This window comes from Nuphar pumila, chromosome 12, assembly GCF_984573655.1.
Source record: "Nuphar pumila chromosome 12, dmNupPumi1.hap1.1, whole genome shotgun sequence".
Classification (NCBI taxonomy): domain Eukaryota; kingdom Viridiplantae; phylum Streptophyta; class Magnoliopsida; order Nymphaeales; family Nymphaeaceae; genus Nuphar; species Nuphar pumila.
This window is the reverse complement of record NC_143260.1, coordinates 46,044,933-46,063,059: the sequence shown is the minus strand read 5'-3', so window position 1 is coordinate 46,063,059 and position 18,127 is coordinate 46,044,933. Positions and strand designations below refer to the sequence as shown.

Genomic DNA, 18,127 nt, shown 5'->3' with positions numbered 1-18,127 from the left:
ATTATCTCTGCATCAATTTGTAGTTTATCATCTTTTTTGTGTTGTATTTTATCAATATTATCTTCTTCATAATATCCCATTTCATTAATACCAAATACTTGAATTCTGTTTTAGGTCATTGGCTTTGATTCTGCATCATACCACTCATGTTGATTAAACATTTTTTTCCTTTTATTATGTCTTTAATTGTGGGCATCGAGTTTTATCATCATACTCTCTCTCTCTCTCTCTGAGCCTTCCGCATTGGAGGAGCAGGAAGGCAAATACACTTCTGTTCTTTTCATTAATCTAAGAGCTTTCATCCAAAATGTCGTTATGAAGAGGATGGTTATATCCCAGACAAGGTGTCGAATTACTATTTTGTTGATGAGAATGAAGAGCCTATCTCGTTTTCTGTGTTACCTTTTCAATGGAGCATGAGTGAATTAGCAGGAAGCATAGGGATAAGGATCTTCATGCGCGGGGATGCTGTGAGCGGTCCAGTGAAGGTGTATGAGCCAGTTGCTACTTGGAACTTTGAGCTGTCAGATTTGAAACCTACCATCTGTGCTCTAACCTCTGATGGAAAATGGATAGGGTTGTTCAAGCCAAGTCTAGCATGAGAAAATTATGAGGGCAGTCATGGTCACAGTGCATTGTCTTCATTTTGCTTAAATGAACCCAAAAATTACAGGTATTGTGGGCTAATGACTGCCAATTCGCTGGAGGGATACCTGACTTCATATCTAGTTGGGCACAACTTGCATATTCATTTTATTTGATTTCTGGTTTTCATGTTACTCCTTCATTTGTATTCATCTGATTCATAGGCATCGATTTATGTTTTATCGCATCATCTGATCATTCCATTCGTATTTTAACATGTCACTTTTGTTCATCTGATTCATCACATCAATTTATGCTCACATGTTTCTTTTTCTTCTGCATTATGCCTTGTCAACATCATCCTCTTTATAACATCAACATTTCATTTATTAGCTTTCTGATTCGTTGAAATACACTGATTGGATAACTCAATGGACTTATGATTTGCTGTAATAGCAAATCTAATTTTCTGAGAAAGCAAATGTGATAGTCGATTTGATCTGCTGTAATAGCAGATTTGATTTGCTGTGAAAACAAGTTTAAATAGCAGATTTAATTTGCTGTGAAAACAAGTTTGAATAGCAGATTTGATTTATTGTGAGAACAAGTTTGAATAGCAGACCTGATTTACTCTGAAAAGCTCTCACTGTGAACAATCATGTCACTCTCCACACTTTCAAAATTCTGATATACCAGGTAGAATCACTTCGATATGATTGACCGGGCTTAGCCTAGTGAATCAGCTAGAGATATCTTGAGGATTTGTTTGATATTAACATTCAACTGAAGCATAAAAATGTCACCATTGACATTAGAGTGGACACTAACTCAAAGCTTTTAACAAACTGTAATCGTTGATGAGCCAGCACCAGGATTCAAAAAAACTATTTTTAGCTTTGTTGTTCCAGACCAAAGATCTGGCAAGGTTGAACTTAAGTACTTGCAAGAATATGCAGGGATCAACACAAGCATTGGTCTAATCGAAAACCCTGTTATAAATTTCTCGGGTGTCATTGGAGGCAATCTTGTTACCCTTGGGGATGATGTTGCGCTTGACCCTGTAGCAGGAAACTTCACCAAATACAATGCTGGGTTGAGCTTCTCTGAGGCTGATCTGATTACTTCCTTGACCTTGAATGACAAAGGAGGATACCTTGATTGCTTCCTATTTTCACAATGTAAGCCCCCTAACGAGCACAATCGTAGGAGCCAAGCTTTCTTACAGTTTCTTAAAGAATGAGAACACCTTGATAATCGACACTTGCACCTACTACACAACACTCACCTGCGCACAACATTCCTTGCACACCTCCACCTCCTCACAATATCATCATGTACTACCACAACATTACATTACCCACATTCTTTGCCGACATTTCCCAACATTTTACAGGTTGCTGTAATATCATTAGGTACACTCATTCACTGCCTTCACTATTGTATCTGCACATATTACACCCCTTCACTGCACAACCTCTCTCTCTGCATCCAAGAAATCCATGGAAATGCTTAATATGTTGATAGGCTTCCAGCATATCACTTGATATGATTATATCATATCCTTTGATATGCTCATAAAATATCAGTTGATATGCCTACAACATATCAGTTGATATGCTAGCAGCATATCACCCAATCCTCATGAGCATATCATTTAATGCACCCATTGCGGCATCCATACCTGGCTGCATACCTGCTACACCCTTCACCCTCACTCTACACTTGTACATCATCCCTTCTTCAGCACTCCTGCACTTCCACTGTCATATCACTTGCATCTTTCTTCACAACACTTGCAGCATTCCTCACAACACTACCTCCCACTTCACCTACCTATTAGTCACCATCTCCACTACACTTCCACAACACTTTTTATAGCCCCTTTGATAAATTACAATAGTTCACTCCTTTTTCATTTTCCTAAGTTTTAGCATGTCACAGCATAACATGTTTATAGGCATCATGCCTTAGGCACAATCACATGCTTTGGGTCCTGAATTACCTTATAGCTATATGCTCTTTCTAAATCTTGTAATAGCCAGTTTATATGCATTATGATATTTCATCTCATTCTCACTTAAGTATAAAGCATTAGTATAGGCATTCTCATTTTCATTGAAGCATGAGCATATGCATTTGCATATATATACCCTTCATATAGACATCCTACTTATGTATATGCATATAGGCTTTGACATGACATTTTCCATTATCTTTCAGATTTTACCTTCTTCTTTTTTTTTGCTTTGTGCTAACTCAGTTTTTGCAGAAAAAATGTGGAAAGTATTGATTTCCTTCTTAGTTCAGGAATTTTACAATTTCAATTTCAATTCAAGACTGTGATAAGTTGATATTAATGGGAATTTCTCCCTTTAGCTTAGAATAGAATGTATGAGCATATAGTTCTCATAAATTGCGTGTGATATCTAATTTTATATTTATTTTTATTTCAAAAATTCACAATGGTGGAACATGAATGGCACGTGCACCATTCTAATAAAAGGTAATTAATCCTAAGTAAATGATTCACATTTATGGACATAGTCAAAATGTGAACAATACATAGGATTTTTTTCTTTTATGGAATAATATTTGACCTCCACTTAGGTCTCTTTTGAAAATTATCATATTTTTCTGAAATATTCTTTTCTTCCTTTATCAGAATTTAATATGTGAATTAACTTAAGATATATTTGTGGTCATAGTCATGGATATATTAAAAGTTAATTTCATTTTAAATCCTATAATGGCACAAAAAATTATTTTATTTTTTATTAGAATTTAAATAAAGATTATATTATAATATATTTATGACCATAGTCATGAATACATTATGATTTAATCTTAATTCAATTCTATTAATGAATAAAATATACTTTTAAATTCCAATCTTTAAATAAATTTCAAAGCATTCACCATTTAGGATAGAATTACATTCCTTTTCAAATCATTTTCAAGTTATTTTCAAAAATCCAAGTGATTTTGAAATAAACCTTCAAAAACTCAGCTTTCATTCTCTAAATTCAAAATCATTTTCAAATTCAAATTCATCTTTTAATTTCAAATCCATTCAGTTTTAAGTCTTATTTCAAAATTCTAATTTTCAATTCTTATTTCTTAATTTCATATTTTAAATTCTAAATTTCATTCAAATTATTTACTTCTATTTCACATTTTCGAATTCCATTTCAAATCATGATTTTTAATCTTCATTTCCATTCTAAGTTGAAGTTTTGAAATTCACTTTGAAATTCAAAATCAAGTTTTGAGATTGACTCTGAGCTTCTGAATCAATTTTTCAAATTCAATCTTGATTTTATGACAAATTTCAAAACCAATTCAGGATTTCCAAATTCAATTCAGATTTCAAATTTAATTCTGATTTCAAATTCCAAGTCTGAATTCAAATTCTATTTCCAAAGTTTATTTCTCTGAAATTTCAACTTCTAAGTTCATTCTTTGAATTGTAAATCCAATTTCAAATTCAAATTCTAAATTCAATTTCAATTTCCAAATTAATTTCCAAGTTCAAGGTTAAAATTTAATCTCAAAACCAATTCAAAATTCTAATTTGAATTTCTATTCAATTTCCATTTCAAATTCTATTTCTAAATCCCAATTTCCAATCCTATTTCAAAGTTCAAAGTTCAAATCTCAATTTTAGTATCAATTCCAAATTCAACTCTTATTTTCAAGTTCCATTTTTAAGATTCCACTACAAGTTCCAATTTTTATTTTTTTCAAATCTTCCTTCTTCAATTCAAATTTTAATCTATTTCAAATCTTTGATCTCAGTTATGATTTCAATTTCAGAATTTCAAGTTTTCTTTTCAAAATTTCAAATTCATTCCAAAATTCCAAGTTTAGATTCAAATTTTAGTTTTTCAAAACAAGTTCAATTTCTGAACTACTTATTTCAAGATCGCTTGGAGAAATCCACAATTTCTGAAGTATTTCTCAAAAGCACACATCTTTGCATTTTCATAGCACAAGCATGATTCTATGTGCATTTAGGATTTCAGAATAATCACGTAGACAAATTTAGGCAAAAACAAAAGGCATTAATTCGATCATTGGTTCAATTACCCCTGGTAAAGGCGCCAAGAACAGTTGAACCTCATACCGAGCGAATCCCGTCTCTCCATTTTTCTTATAAAATTTTTAAAAGGAAGGTGAGTAAATTTTCAAATCTTTTTCAAAATAAAGGTCAAGTGAGACCTTGCAAAGAGTTTCTCTCTTCTTCTCTTTTTCTCATAAAAAGGAGGAAGAAAGGAAAAGAATTTTTTTTTGCAACGATCACAAGGAGGAAGAAGAAGGGTTTTCTTCTTCAGCCATCCAACCTCCATTTTTCATGTCTTTTCCAATTTTCAATAAAGTACGGGTCTCCTCTCTTGAATCGAATGAGGTATTGAATATGGGTGAGATTTCCATGCAATATTTTGCTGGAAATCCATATAATATGAGGAAACATGGATAAACATCTTCATATGCATAGAAGAGGCTTCACGAATCCTCTTCCATGGGTGCATTGATAGTTTTTTTCATATGTTTTTAAACTAAAATTTATGTACATGCCTATTTTTATGTTAAAACAAAATTTCCATTGGTAATAAAGTATGATTTCGTGTTCGTTTCGATGATGATCGATTTCAAAGAATGTCATTGATTTTTTGAACTTTTCAAAATAATTTTTTGTGTATGTTTCTTTCATCCTTAAACAGAATTTATTTTGTGGTAATGGAGGATTGATATGTGTTTTTTTCATGCTAATGTTGATCTCCATGGGTAGCAGTCTGTACAAAATAAATAAATCTAGAGTGATGTTTAAATAAAACCTTTGAAAAAACAACAATTGTTTAGGGATGGCTAGCAACCAGCCGAGTGGACCTCGACCGACTGCCGATCCTGAGCAGTCTGTGACGGGTGGTGCATAGGCCCAGCCAAAGCCTTGCAGTACCCTGTCAGACCCAGCTGATTGGGTCGGCTGGGTGTTGGCCTGGTTGTCTTTCAAAAAAAGATATATATATTAAAATAAAATAGATATGTCCTGCACTGTCTTGTTCCTCGACAGTTTCTTTGTCATGATCAGTGTTAACTCATGTATTTGAAATATAGGTGTGCTTAATCATGTCTGTCATCTTTGTCATCGGTAGGTCCAATTGACCTGAGAAGAAAATAATATATTCTTGGGGCTTCCTACCATAAAATTTAAAAATTTGTTCATCCTCAGAGTGTTGGTTATTATTACCATAGCCAATTGCTTTCCAAGAGTCACTCGAATCATCCAGCCTTCAAACTGTTGTTGACAATCAGCATAAGATCTAATTCCTATGCCTCATTCTATAAACCATATTTGGACCTGTTTCTCTGTGAAGTAGACCTTTCTGAAGCATAGAAAATTTGCTAATGCTAATATAACAACATTATAAGACTGCAACCGATTTTACCAACTGTGATCGTCGCAAAATGTTTCCTCTCGTAATGTTCTCGTTCTTCTTTCTCTTTTTCCTTTCTAACCTCTATTTCCTCCATTTTGAAGGGAGAAAATAAAAGACAGAAAAGAAGAGAGAAGAGAAAAGAAAAGAAAAGAAAAGAAGAGGAACTCTTTTGCGGGGTCTCACTTGACCTTAATTTTGAAGATATTTAAAAATATAACTCGCCTCCGTTTTGAAATATTTGCGAGAAAACTGGGAGACAGGATCCGCTCGTCGGTACGAGGTTCGACCGTTCCTGGTGCCTTTACCAGGGGTAATCGAACCAAGGGTCGAGTTTATGCCTTTTGCTTTGCTAAGAAATTATCTAAGAATTTATTCTAAGTCTAGATGCACAAAGAATCATGCTTGTGCAATGCAAGGATGTATGCTCCTTTTGAAAATGATTTGAAAAATTCCCAAGTGTTTTGAGATGAATCTGATAATGGAGTGAAGAAATGATTTGTAACTTGAAACTTAAGATTTAAAGTTCTAAGTTTTTAGAATAATCAGAGTTTGAGAATAAATCTTGACTTTGAAAGGAATGATTCTGAAAAAAAGGAGAAGAAAGGTAATTTCAAAGTCATAAATGGACTTTGAATCAGAATAGAGATGAAATGGAATTGAATTCTGACTTTGAAGTTTGAAATCAAAATGAAATGTGGAAAATCTAAATAGAATTTGAGAAAATGGGATTGATTTGAAAGTTGGAATTCAAGATGAAATTTGAATCCAAAGTCTGGATTCTAAATTTAAGATCAAATTTGAATTCTGGATTTAGAATCCAAAAATGGGAATTGGATTTGAAATCTGGGATGAAGTAAAATTGAATTTAAGAATTGGGATTGAGAATAGAAGTTGATTTTGAAATCTGGAATTCAAAATGGGATTTGAATTCAAAGTCTGGATTCTAAATAGAGCTGAGATTTAAATATGAATTCTGGATTTAGAATCCGAAAATGGGAGTAACCTGAAATTTGAGATCTGAGATAGAATTGGATACTATATCCTAAATGGAATTGGATCTGAAGTTTGAGATTCAAAGTAGAATTGGGCACTGGATCCTAAAATGGATTTGGATCTGAAGTTTGAGATCCAAAGTAGAATTGGGTTCTGGATCCTAAAATGGATTTGGATCTGAAGTCTGAGATCCAAGGTGGGATTGGATTCTGGATCCTAAGATGGGTTTTGGATCCGAGATCTAAGATCCAGAAGTGAAGATTTGTACTTGGAAATCTGGATCCAAGTTGGGATCAGGATCTAACTTTGGATTTGGATTCTGAAAGTCCAAATGGGGCTTTTGAAGATGGATTTGGGTTTTGGAAACCCATATTTAAAGTTTAAAAAGGGTCAAGTTTTGAGCTTTAGAATCAATCTCAAACTATGATTTTAAACCTAATTTGAAATCAGAAGAGGTTTCAAAGTTAAATTGAACTTTGAAAGATGGAATTTTGAGATATCTGAATTGAATTTGATTTTGAATTTGAATTTTGAAAAATGAATCTTGGAAATTCAAGTTTGATTTGAGAATGGAATTTCGAATATACACATGGATTTCAAAATTGGATTTTTGAAGCTTGAATTATAGAAAATGAATCAAGAATTTCAAAGTTAAATTGAACTTTGAATTTGATTTCAAAGTAAAAAAATTGGACTTTGAAGATGAGATAGAATTGATGAATTTGAAATGGAGTTTGAAGAAAAGACAATCACTTGGATTTTTGAAAAAGAGAATTTTGAAAATATGATTCCATTCTATCCTAAATGATGAATGAAAAAGATTTGAAATTGGATTTTGGAAAAGCTATTCCATTCTTTAAATGAATTAAGAATGAGGTTAAAAGATATAATATATCCCTGACTATGGTCATTGAATATATTATATAATAACCATATTTAAATTCAAGTGAAGAATAAAATACATTTTTGGTGCTTTTATAAAATTTAAAATGAAATTAACTCTCAATATACCCTGACTATGGCCATTGGTATATATATTAAATTAATTTTAAATTAGATTCTGATAAAAGAAGAAAACTGTGATCATCGCAAAAAATTTCCTCTCGTAATATTCTCTCTCTTCCTTCTCTTTTCCTTTTCTAACCTCTATTTCCTCCTTTTTGAAGGGAGAAAATAAAAGGGCAGAAAGAAAGAGAGAAGAGAAAAGAAAAAAAAAAGATGAGAAGAGGAATTCTTTTGCGGGGTCTCACTTGACCTTAATTTTGAAAATATTTAGAAAATAACTCGCCTCCGTTTTTGAAATATTTGCGGGAAAACTAGGAGACGGGATCCACTCGTTGGTACGAGGTTCGTCCGTTCCTGACACCTTTACCAGGGGTAATCGAACCAAGGGTCGAATTTATGCCTTTTTCTTTGCTAGAAAATTATCTAAGAATTTATTCTAAGTCTAAAAATGCACAAAAAATTATGCTTGTGCAATGCAAAGATGTATGCTCTCTTTTGAAAGATGTTTTTGAAATTTTCCAAGTGTTTCTAAGATGAAAATAGAGTGAAGAAATGGTTTTTGACTCAGAACTTATGATTTAAAGTTCTAAGTTTTTGGAATAATCAGAGTTTGAGAATAAATCATGACTTTGAAAGGAATGTTTTCTGAAGTTGAAATAAAAGAAGAAGAAAGGAAATTTCAAAGTCATAAATGGACTTTGAATCATAATAGAGATGAAATGGAATTGAATTCTAACTTTGAAGTTTGAAACCAGAATGAAATGTGGGAAATCTAAATGGAATTGAGAAATAAGATTTGATTTGAATGTTTGGAATTCAAGATGGAATTTGAATCCAATGTCTGCATGGAGTTGAAAATTCAGAATGAGATTGAATTCTAGATTTAGAATCCTAAATGGGAATTGGATTTGAAATCTGGGATGAAAACGAAATTGGATTTGAATTAAGAATGGAAGTTGATTTGAAATCTGGAATTCAGAATGGAATTTGAATTCAAAGTATGCATTCTAAATTAGAATTGAGATTTAAGATCGAATTCTGGATTTAGAATCCGAAGTGGGAATTGGATCTGAATTCTGGGATCCAAGATGAAATTGGATTCTGATTTTTAAATGGAATTGGATCTAAGATCTGAGATCCGAAGGGGAATTGGGTTCTGGATCCTAGAATGGATTTGGATCTGAAGTCTGAAATCCAAAGTAGAATTGGGTTCTGGATCCTAGAATGGATTTGGATCTGAAGTCTGAGATCCAAAGTAGAATTGGGTTCTGGATCCTAGAATAGATTTGGATCTGAAATCCGAGATCCAAAATAGAATTGGGTTCTGGATCCTAGAATGGATTTGGATCTGAGAATGGGTTTTTGGATCTGAAGTCTGAGATCCAAAAGGTGGAGATTGACACTTGGAAATCTGGATCCAAGTTGAGACTAGGATCTAACTTTGGATTTTTGGAATTTCAAAATTGATTTTGAGAATGAATTTCAAAGTCAAATTGGACTTTGAACTTTGAATTTGGAATTTATAAAATGAATCAAGTTGAATTTTAAACTTTGAATTTGATTTCAAAGTTTTGGAAATGAGATAGAATTGAAATAGGATTTTGAAGAAGAGATATTCACAATTACTTGGATTTTAAAAGGAATTTTTGAAAATATTATGCAATTCTATCCTAAATGATGAAATGAATATAAAGAATTTGAATTTGGAATTTGAAAAGCTATTTCATTCTTTAAATGAATTAAAAATGAGGTTGAAGACATAATACATCCCTGACTATGGTCATTGAATATATTATGTAATAACTACATTTAAATTCAAGTGAAGAATAAAATACATTTTGGTGCTTTTATAGAATTTAAAATGAAATTAACTCTCAATATACCCTGACTATGGCCATTGGTATATATATTGAATTATTTTTAGATTAAATTCTGATAAAAGAAGAAAATATTTAAAGAAAATATGATGACTTTGGAAAAGGAATCCAGTGTGGATCCAGTGTTATTTTATAAAAGATAAAAATACTAAGTCTTGTTTGCATCCCGACTATGGCCATTGATGTAAATCATCAACTTAGGATTAATTTACCTCTTACGAAATGGTGCACGTGTCATTCGTGTTGCCATTTGTGAGAATTTGAGAAATAAAGGCAAAAATGTATGAGAACAAGTAATTCATGATGTTTACAATGCTCATTCCTTCTAAGCTAGAACATGAAATATAGATTCTCATTAAGGCCTAATTTATTACAAGATTTAAATTCAAAAATATAAATTTCAAGTGATGAAATCCTCCTCATATTCCCTGCAAAACAACTGAATTAGCCTAAAAATGGAAGGAAAATGGTATATATCATATGGATATCTACAAAAGTATTCACATGCCAAGATATAGATGATGGAAATATATATATGTTTATACATACGTATATATATATACATGCATATATTATATATATAGGTATATATATATATGGATATACATGGCATGAGAAAGGAGATGAGCTAATGGGCTGTGGGATGTGTGTACTTTCTACAGGTGGAAGCTATGGGATAAGCTGCAAGACAACAAAGAGATGCAGAGGAGACTGCTGGGTAAAGTAAGCACATGGGTGCTACTGGTTGCAAAGAGACAGGTAGGTGTCAACAGGAAAATACAGCAGGGGTAGGTTTGAAACGGTGCTGCAGGTTGATATGGCACTGTGCAAGGGGTGGATGTTAAAACAGTGCGTGGAGGTGTTTGCTGGAAAAGATGGTTGTATAGGTGTAAAATGTATGGGAAGTTGGTATGAAGGGTAGTGAACAGGTGCTGTAAGTAAGTAAAAAGGTGTAATGGGTAAATTGCTCTAGATGTGCACAATGTGAAATAGCGTTCCAAATGAAGTGGCTGGGTGTTCCTATCAACAACTGTACAAATCAAAACTCTTTTAAGCATCACTTTGTAGATTCCTCCTTTTAAATTTGGTACAACATCTTTTTCTTCATTCTCTAAGTTTTCGAACCATCACTCTAGTGACAAGGGAAGGGCAGCTTGAATAGCAGAAATATATACAACACAATTATACGAGTGCATCGGTGCTTTTCACATACAACATAATTGATGAGCTAACTGATCCCTGTACTGAATGCAAACTGCAATTTTGAGGAACCCTCCATAATGATAACTAGAGTCTTTTCTCTTTGGGTGACAAAGACATGAATTTTCTCTAATCCTCCAGCATTATTCTCATGTCATGTAGCTTGCTACTAAGACCCACACAACAATTTGCACGTATCAGACTTTATTAAAATCTTTGCTTGGCTCACAGAGACCATCAAAGTATGCAGTATCCAGAAACCTGATCTGTAGTCCTATTTCTTTTAACAAATGGATTGTATTTCATATAATTGAGCACATCCTGGTCATGATGTCCAGGATAAATCTCTCTTGACAAATACTAGAACTCATAAAATTTCATAGTTCTGTCATTAGACTTCACAAAAGCAAACCCTTCATTAGGAATATTTTGAAAACTAAGTGAACTACCAAAAAAAAAGTGATCACAAGCTATCTGACCATCAGCATTTAAGTAAAAATGTGGAAAAGGATCACGAAGCCAGAGGATATTAGCATTTGTGAAAAGAAAATTGTATCCCATTTCAAGCACCAAATGCAAGAAATCAATCCTCCTCCACATCATTTTCAAGTAATCAGGACTCAAAAAAAAAAAAAACTCTCTCCAGAGAAATCAACTCCTTCAATGACCAGAGCAAGGCAATTCCAGGAACATATATTCCTTTCTCTGGGTATTATATACCATCAATGAATTACAAAAATAGAGGAAAACCAAAGCAGTTTGACAGAAAAATCAGAAATATTACGATATTAAAATTGAAACTTTGAAGATTGGGGGAAATAAATCAATCTATAGAATAAGATGTTTAAATGATGGATCAACCTACTGAAGGTAAAATGCCGATATGAAAATACAAAGATGATGCAATACCAAACAAAGGACTGCTGATAATAAATAACTTGTGCAAATGACACAATACTGCTGATGCTGTATGAATATAAAGAAGTTTAACAGGAATAAAGAGAGGGAAACAATGATTCTAATGCATACCAATTGCTAAAATGGATGAATAAGGATAAAGCCATAGTGTGGAATACCAGATGAACGAGAGTTTAGCGCCAGACCCCAAGCAGTAGGAAATGGCATCAACGTTTGTATTTATGAAGATGGAGAAAGTAGGGGATGCGTCTATGCTTCTGTGCTGCAAATCTAGCAAACAAAACTTTTGTTAAAATCACATGCCTCTTATCCATCAGAGCCATCATTTACCTCAGCGTGGCTGAACATAGGTGAGCTGGCACCCATTTGCTTGAGATGGATACCACAATCGTGAATCATGCCAATTCGTCCGGATCTCGTTTTGTAACCAGGTAAACAAAACCTTTTACAGTAATAGTTGACAAATGTTCATGGCAGATGAAAGCTTTGCAACCAGTGGAACAAAAATTTGCAGTAAATGAAAGTTTACAATAAATCAAGTATGCATATCGATCCTTCAATTTTAATGCACCAAGCTAAGTAGCAGGTCAACCTCCAATATCGAGTCCTCACAATTCACAACAGTGGACTGACTCCTACTACTCAGGGACACAGGGAAGTTCAAATTTATAATAAAAGATGCAGGAGATCAGTTAATCTGGACAAAAGAAGATAAAATATAATTCTACGATGCCTTTTACCAAGCGAAGTTCGAATCTCCTCCAACATCCAGTGAAGCCAAGGGGACTCGGATTCTCAGATGTTATGTATATTGAGCCATACGACAACCAGATTTGCAAGTGACAGATAATATACATAACGGAAAGAAGAAGAAGAAAAAAAAATGGAAATCAGATGTTGGAATTGGAACATTCCATTAATATTGCAACGGACAGATCGATCCTGCTATGTGCAGGTCGATCATGTCGTGGATGCATTTAAGATAAATCGATAAAAAGGGAAAGAAACGAGAAGGATACAAAACACAAAAAAAAGAAAGAAAATGAAAAAATACGGCAAAGTAAGAAAGGAAATCTTCATAGAGGATTAAAGGGATAAAGAAGACGATCACTCACCTGTGATTCTGCTGGAACTCTGGAATTGGAAGTCAATCGGATCGGGCTTCAACAAATTACTTAGAGCTTCCGCGGCAAGATCGATTTCTGCTGCTTTTGCTGGTAGCTGGAGGTCCTTCGATCCCTCACAGAAGAAGATCCAGGGGAAGGAAGGAAAGGGAAAATCGAGAAGAAGAAGCTATGGTGGGGTGAAGGCGGATTCAGAGGAAATGTGAAAGGGCGAGGTGAAGATGGATCAAAGAAGTTGCAAAAGGGGAAGAAGAAAACAATCGTAAAAGAGGGGTGTGGGGTGAAAGGCGGTCCCCTTAGGGTTCCCTCGAGTGCCCTTCTTAAGGAGGGGGGCGAAGGTTCGGGAATGGGCCGTTGGAGATCGAAGGTGGAGGATGAAGGTGGCTGATCCGAGGGTTTTGGTGGTTCTGCAGTAAGATGTGAGAATGAGGGTTTTGTGAGGGAGAGAATCGAGAGAGAGAGAGAGAGAGAGAGAGAGAGAGAGAGAGAGAGAGAGAGAGAGAGTGAAGAGAGAAATGGAGAGGGGGCAGCTATCTTTCCCCTTCTTCCTTACGAAGGAAAACCCTAAAAAAGATTTTTGCAAAAGACCCCCTTTGATTTTCAATTTTTTACAAAAAGGGGGTTCCCGAGGTTTTTAGCAAAAATTGAATTTTAAACTCATTTGTTTTTCTTGTAGTTTTTCCAATTTTTTTGGTTTTGTGTTATTTTGCTTCTTCTTTTTTTTTTAGATAAAAAAATCCTAAAGTTTGTGAGAAAACAAAGATTAAAACTATTTTTTTTGTGTTTTTGTGAAAATATTTACAAAAGAGATTTTTTCTAAGAATTTAAAAGCTATTTTGAGAAAATTTCTTCAGAAATGGGTTTTTTTTATCCGGATTTTGAGGAAATATGGATTTAAAACACTGGATTCAGATCCGGAATGGAATTTGAATATATCAATATGGAATTTAGTTCAGAAAATCTGAAGAATGACTGAAATTTAGCTTTGATTTTCTCAGAAAACGGAGTCAGGGGCAAAAAGGACATTTTTATAAAACCTTGAAAAATTTGGGGTGTTCACAGATGCTCCTCTTTGCTACTATGCCGGTTGAAAGCGGAGCTTAGTGGCAAAGATAACACTCCAAATTTTAAAAATGCCCCAGTCAGCAGATCCGAACTGGGTGTGGAAGAATTATTTTAGAAACATGGCTTCTCAGGCTTAAAACCTTATCCTGAATGGTTTTGGGGAGACAAAATCCTCAAATATGATATGATTGAGCATAAGAGGAAATCGTGATGGGACTTTGGGTGAAAATCCCAAAAATGGTGGAAAAAATCAGAATTTTGATCAGGTCTCATGGACGAGACAAGATATGCTTTTTGGAATGATTCAGGTTTAGCCCTTAACCTGGATGGGACAAAGATATATCAAAATGAACTGAATGAGGAAAGGATTATGTGAAGACCTTGATGGGACATTTTTGAAAAATGTCTCATAAAATGAAGCTCAAATATGATCCTATCCTAGATGAATATATGAAGCATGAATTCCTCGATGGGAAGAACTATGATGGGACTGGAGGAAAATATCTCGTCAAAACGAGGAATCTCGTCGAAACGAGACTCAGGTTTAACCCAAACCTTAAAGAAAGACACCTCGCGAAGCGAGGTTCCAGGTTAACTCTTAGTCTGAATAGGAAATCTACCATACGGGTTTCTCAAATGGAGAAACCATAATGGAACCTTCGAAATTTGGACGAACAAATCCGAAAGGGGTTTTTGCGAAAGGAGAAATATAGGGTTCCCTAAAGCTTTGAAAAAGGGGAAGAAATTGGGTGTCTCATTGCTGAGACTGAAATAGCTTTTGAAATCTATGATCTCTCGCAGAGGGTTCAGGTTTGACCCTTATCCTGAGTGGGGTAAATCTACCATACAGGTTTCTCAAAAATGAAGAAAGCACGATGGGACCTTCGGAATTTGGATGAACAAATCCGAAAGGGGTTTTTGCGAAAGAAGAAATATAGGGTTCCCTAAAGCTTCGAAAATGGGAAGAAATTGGGCGTCTCATTGCTGAGACTGAAATAGCTTTTGAAATCAAATGATCTTTTGCAGATGGTTCAGGTTTGACCCTTATCTTGAGTGGGGGAAATCTACCATACATGTTTCTCAAAAATGGAGAAAGCACGATGGGACCTTCGGAATTTGGACGAACAAATCCGAAAGGGGTTTTTGGGAAAGGAGAAATATAGGGTTCCCTAAAGCTTTGAAAAGGGGAAGAAATTGGGCGTCTCATTGCTGAGGCTGACATAGCTTTTGAAATTAAATGATCTTTCGCAAGAAATTTCAGGTTTTGACCCTTATCCTGAGTGGATCGTCCATACGGAATTCTTTTAATGAGAAAACCATGATGGGACAGGAAGAGATACTTCCTTCAGAGGAAACTCTTTTTGGGAAATATAAACAATGCTAGGTTGCATAAAAAATGGATATTGAATGTTTATTTCATTCCTGGAATAGCTAGAAAATTTTGCCAATAAAATAAAATTATAGCTGATTCAAATGCTTGGAAATGTGCATGTATGTGCAAAAGATATTCCCCCTTTTACCTAGAGTATTTCCCCCAAATGAGGTTAACTCCTCAGTTCTAAGAGTCAGATTCAAATTTTTAGCGCTGATGATTTTCTTCAAGGAAGTTATTCATTTCCTTGATATGAGAAGAGAAAAAATATTCTTAATTTCATAAAAACAAGTAATGAAGGGATATTGATAAAAGAATTTTGCATGAGAAAATATGACTTCCGGGAACTTTGGCAGTTTGATATCTGGGTGTTTTCCCACGATGATCTTTTTTTGCACTCTTTTTGAGTCATTGGGCTTTCTCGGGTTTTTACATCATCCTTCATTGTGGAGATGTCCTGACTTTTCTCTCTTTTTCAGGGAAGGGTACGTCACAAACTTCTTCATCTTGGAGATGTTCTGATCCTTCTTTTATCTCAGGGATTCTATTGATGACATTGACTCAAAAGGTCTTTAGATGATAGCAGAAATCAAATATCTTTTAGGGTTTGTCGGTAGGTTCATTGCACTCGCCTTCATCTCGACGGTGATCTGAACTTTCCCTGAAAGGATCCTTCACAAACTCCTTCATCTTGGAGATGATCCAAATCTTCTTTGGCCCCGGGGGTCTACTCGCATATTCGTCTTCATCTTGACAACAGTTGAGAGATCCCTTTTGCGGATATTTGATTGCAACTTTAAACGAATGAGAAGATATGGGTTGAGTGGATTCTTTCTATAGCTCGAGATATTTCTACCGCCTGATTGCCAGAAAGCTATTTTTAAACATGTGTCATAGCCATGATCAATATCAAATCACTTCTGGCCTTTCAGTATCATTGAAGATTTCTTTCATTGATCATATCGAGGACATTTCTTACATCCTTTTGGTTGATCAACATGAAAAGATTTGAATTTTACCTCTTTTTCGCAAAAAGTTTCACCTTTTTGGAAGGAAATACTGGAGGTAATCTGAGAAAGTTCTTTTTGTGCAGTAAAAATATTTAGAATCAACAAATGCTTTTAGCAAATTGGCAAAGTTTTTATGAATTCTTTATGAAAGAATCACTTAATATAGATTTTGATGAGATCTTGAGTTGCAATCTTTTTTATTTTGGAAATACATGTCCAGCAAAAGCTGGAACCTTTGAAATACATGACCAGCAGAAGCTGAAACGTTTGAAATACCTGACCAGCAACAGCTGGAACGTTTGAAATATCTAACCAGCGAAAGCTGGAACGTTTGAAATACATGACCAACAAAATGCTGGAACGTTTGAAATATATGACCAACAAAAGCTGAAACGTTTGAAATGCATGACCAACGAGCGTTGATCTTTTAGAAATACCTGACCAGCGAAAGCTGGAACGTTTGAAATACCTGACCAACAAGAGCTGGAACATTTGAAATACTTGACTAGCAAAATGCTGGAACATTTTGGAAATACATGACCAATGAGTGTTGGATCTTTTGAAATACCTGACCAGCAAGAGCAGGAACGTTTGAAATACTTGACCAGCGAAATGTTGGAACGTTTGGAAATACACGACCAACGAGTGTTGGATCTTTTGGAAATATATCAGATTTAAGTCAGATCTTGAATTTTGTAAAAGGAAAGAATTTGATCAGAACACTGAATTTAGAAGGTTAACGGTGAAAGAACCGGATTTTCTAAATGAGCTCAACATATGATTGAAAATTTTGAAAAATAACCAGTGCGAGGACTGGGTTGTGAAGATGAGCTAGATTTAGAAAGTAAAATTTGATGAAAAATTCTGAATTCAATGGACCGTCACATCCTAACTGTGTGTGGTCTATTTTCAGGATTTATCTCCTTATCCTGAATTGGGAAGGAAGGAAAAAAATACCTCGTTAGCATGAGGCATCAGGTTTATCCCTCAACCTGAAGGAGACAGAGGAAAAAACCCGAGCCGGGATTCGGATAAAAGATAAAGAGAAACTCGAGTTTTGAAAAACTCGAATTTCTAAAGAACTGATTGATTTACAATGCGAGGGTTGGATTTAAAAGAAAGCCTGGTCGGAACTCAGAACTTCGAACGAAAAATAATAGAGGGAAAACCCTAGCTGGAACTCGGATTTCTAAAGAAATGATTGATTTCCAATGCGAGGATTGGATTCAAAATGAAGTCCTGGTCGGAACTCAGGACTTCGAACGAAAAATAATAGAGGAAAACCCCGAGCTGGAACTCGGATTTCTAAAGAAATGATTGATTTCCAATGCGAGGATTGGATTCAAAAGGAAGTCCTGGTTGAAACTCAGAACTTCGAACGAAAAATAAATAGAGGAAAAACCCGAGCTGAAACTCGGATTTCTAAAGAAATGATTGATTTCCAATGCGAGGATTGGATTCAAAAGGAAGTCTTTGTCAGAACTCAGAACTTCGAACGAAAAATAAATAGAGGAAAAACCCGAGCTGAAACTCGAATTTC

General features: G+C 34.6%; 2 pseudogenes; one reads left to right on the top strand and one right to left on the bottom strand.

Moving 5' to 3' along the window:
* Positions 1-416: 416 nt before the first annotated feature.
* LOC149820870 (mitochondrial outer membrane protein porin of 36 kDa-like) lies at positions 417-10,820 on the top strand (annotated as a pseudogene).
* A 260-nt stretch (positions 10,821-11,080) lies between these two features.
* On the bottom strand, positions 11,081-12,339 carry LOC149820869 (uncharacterized protein At4g15970 pseudogene; annotated as a pseudogene).
* Between the last annotated feature and the right edge of the window lie 5,788 nt (positions 12,340-18,127).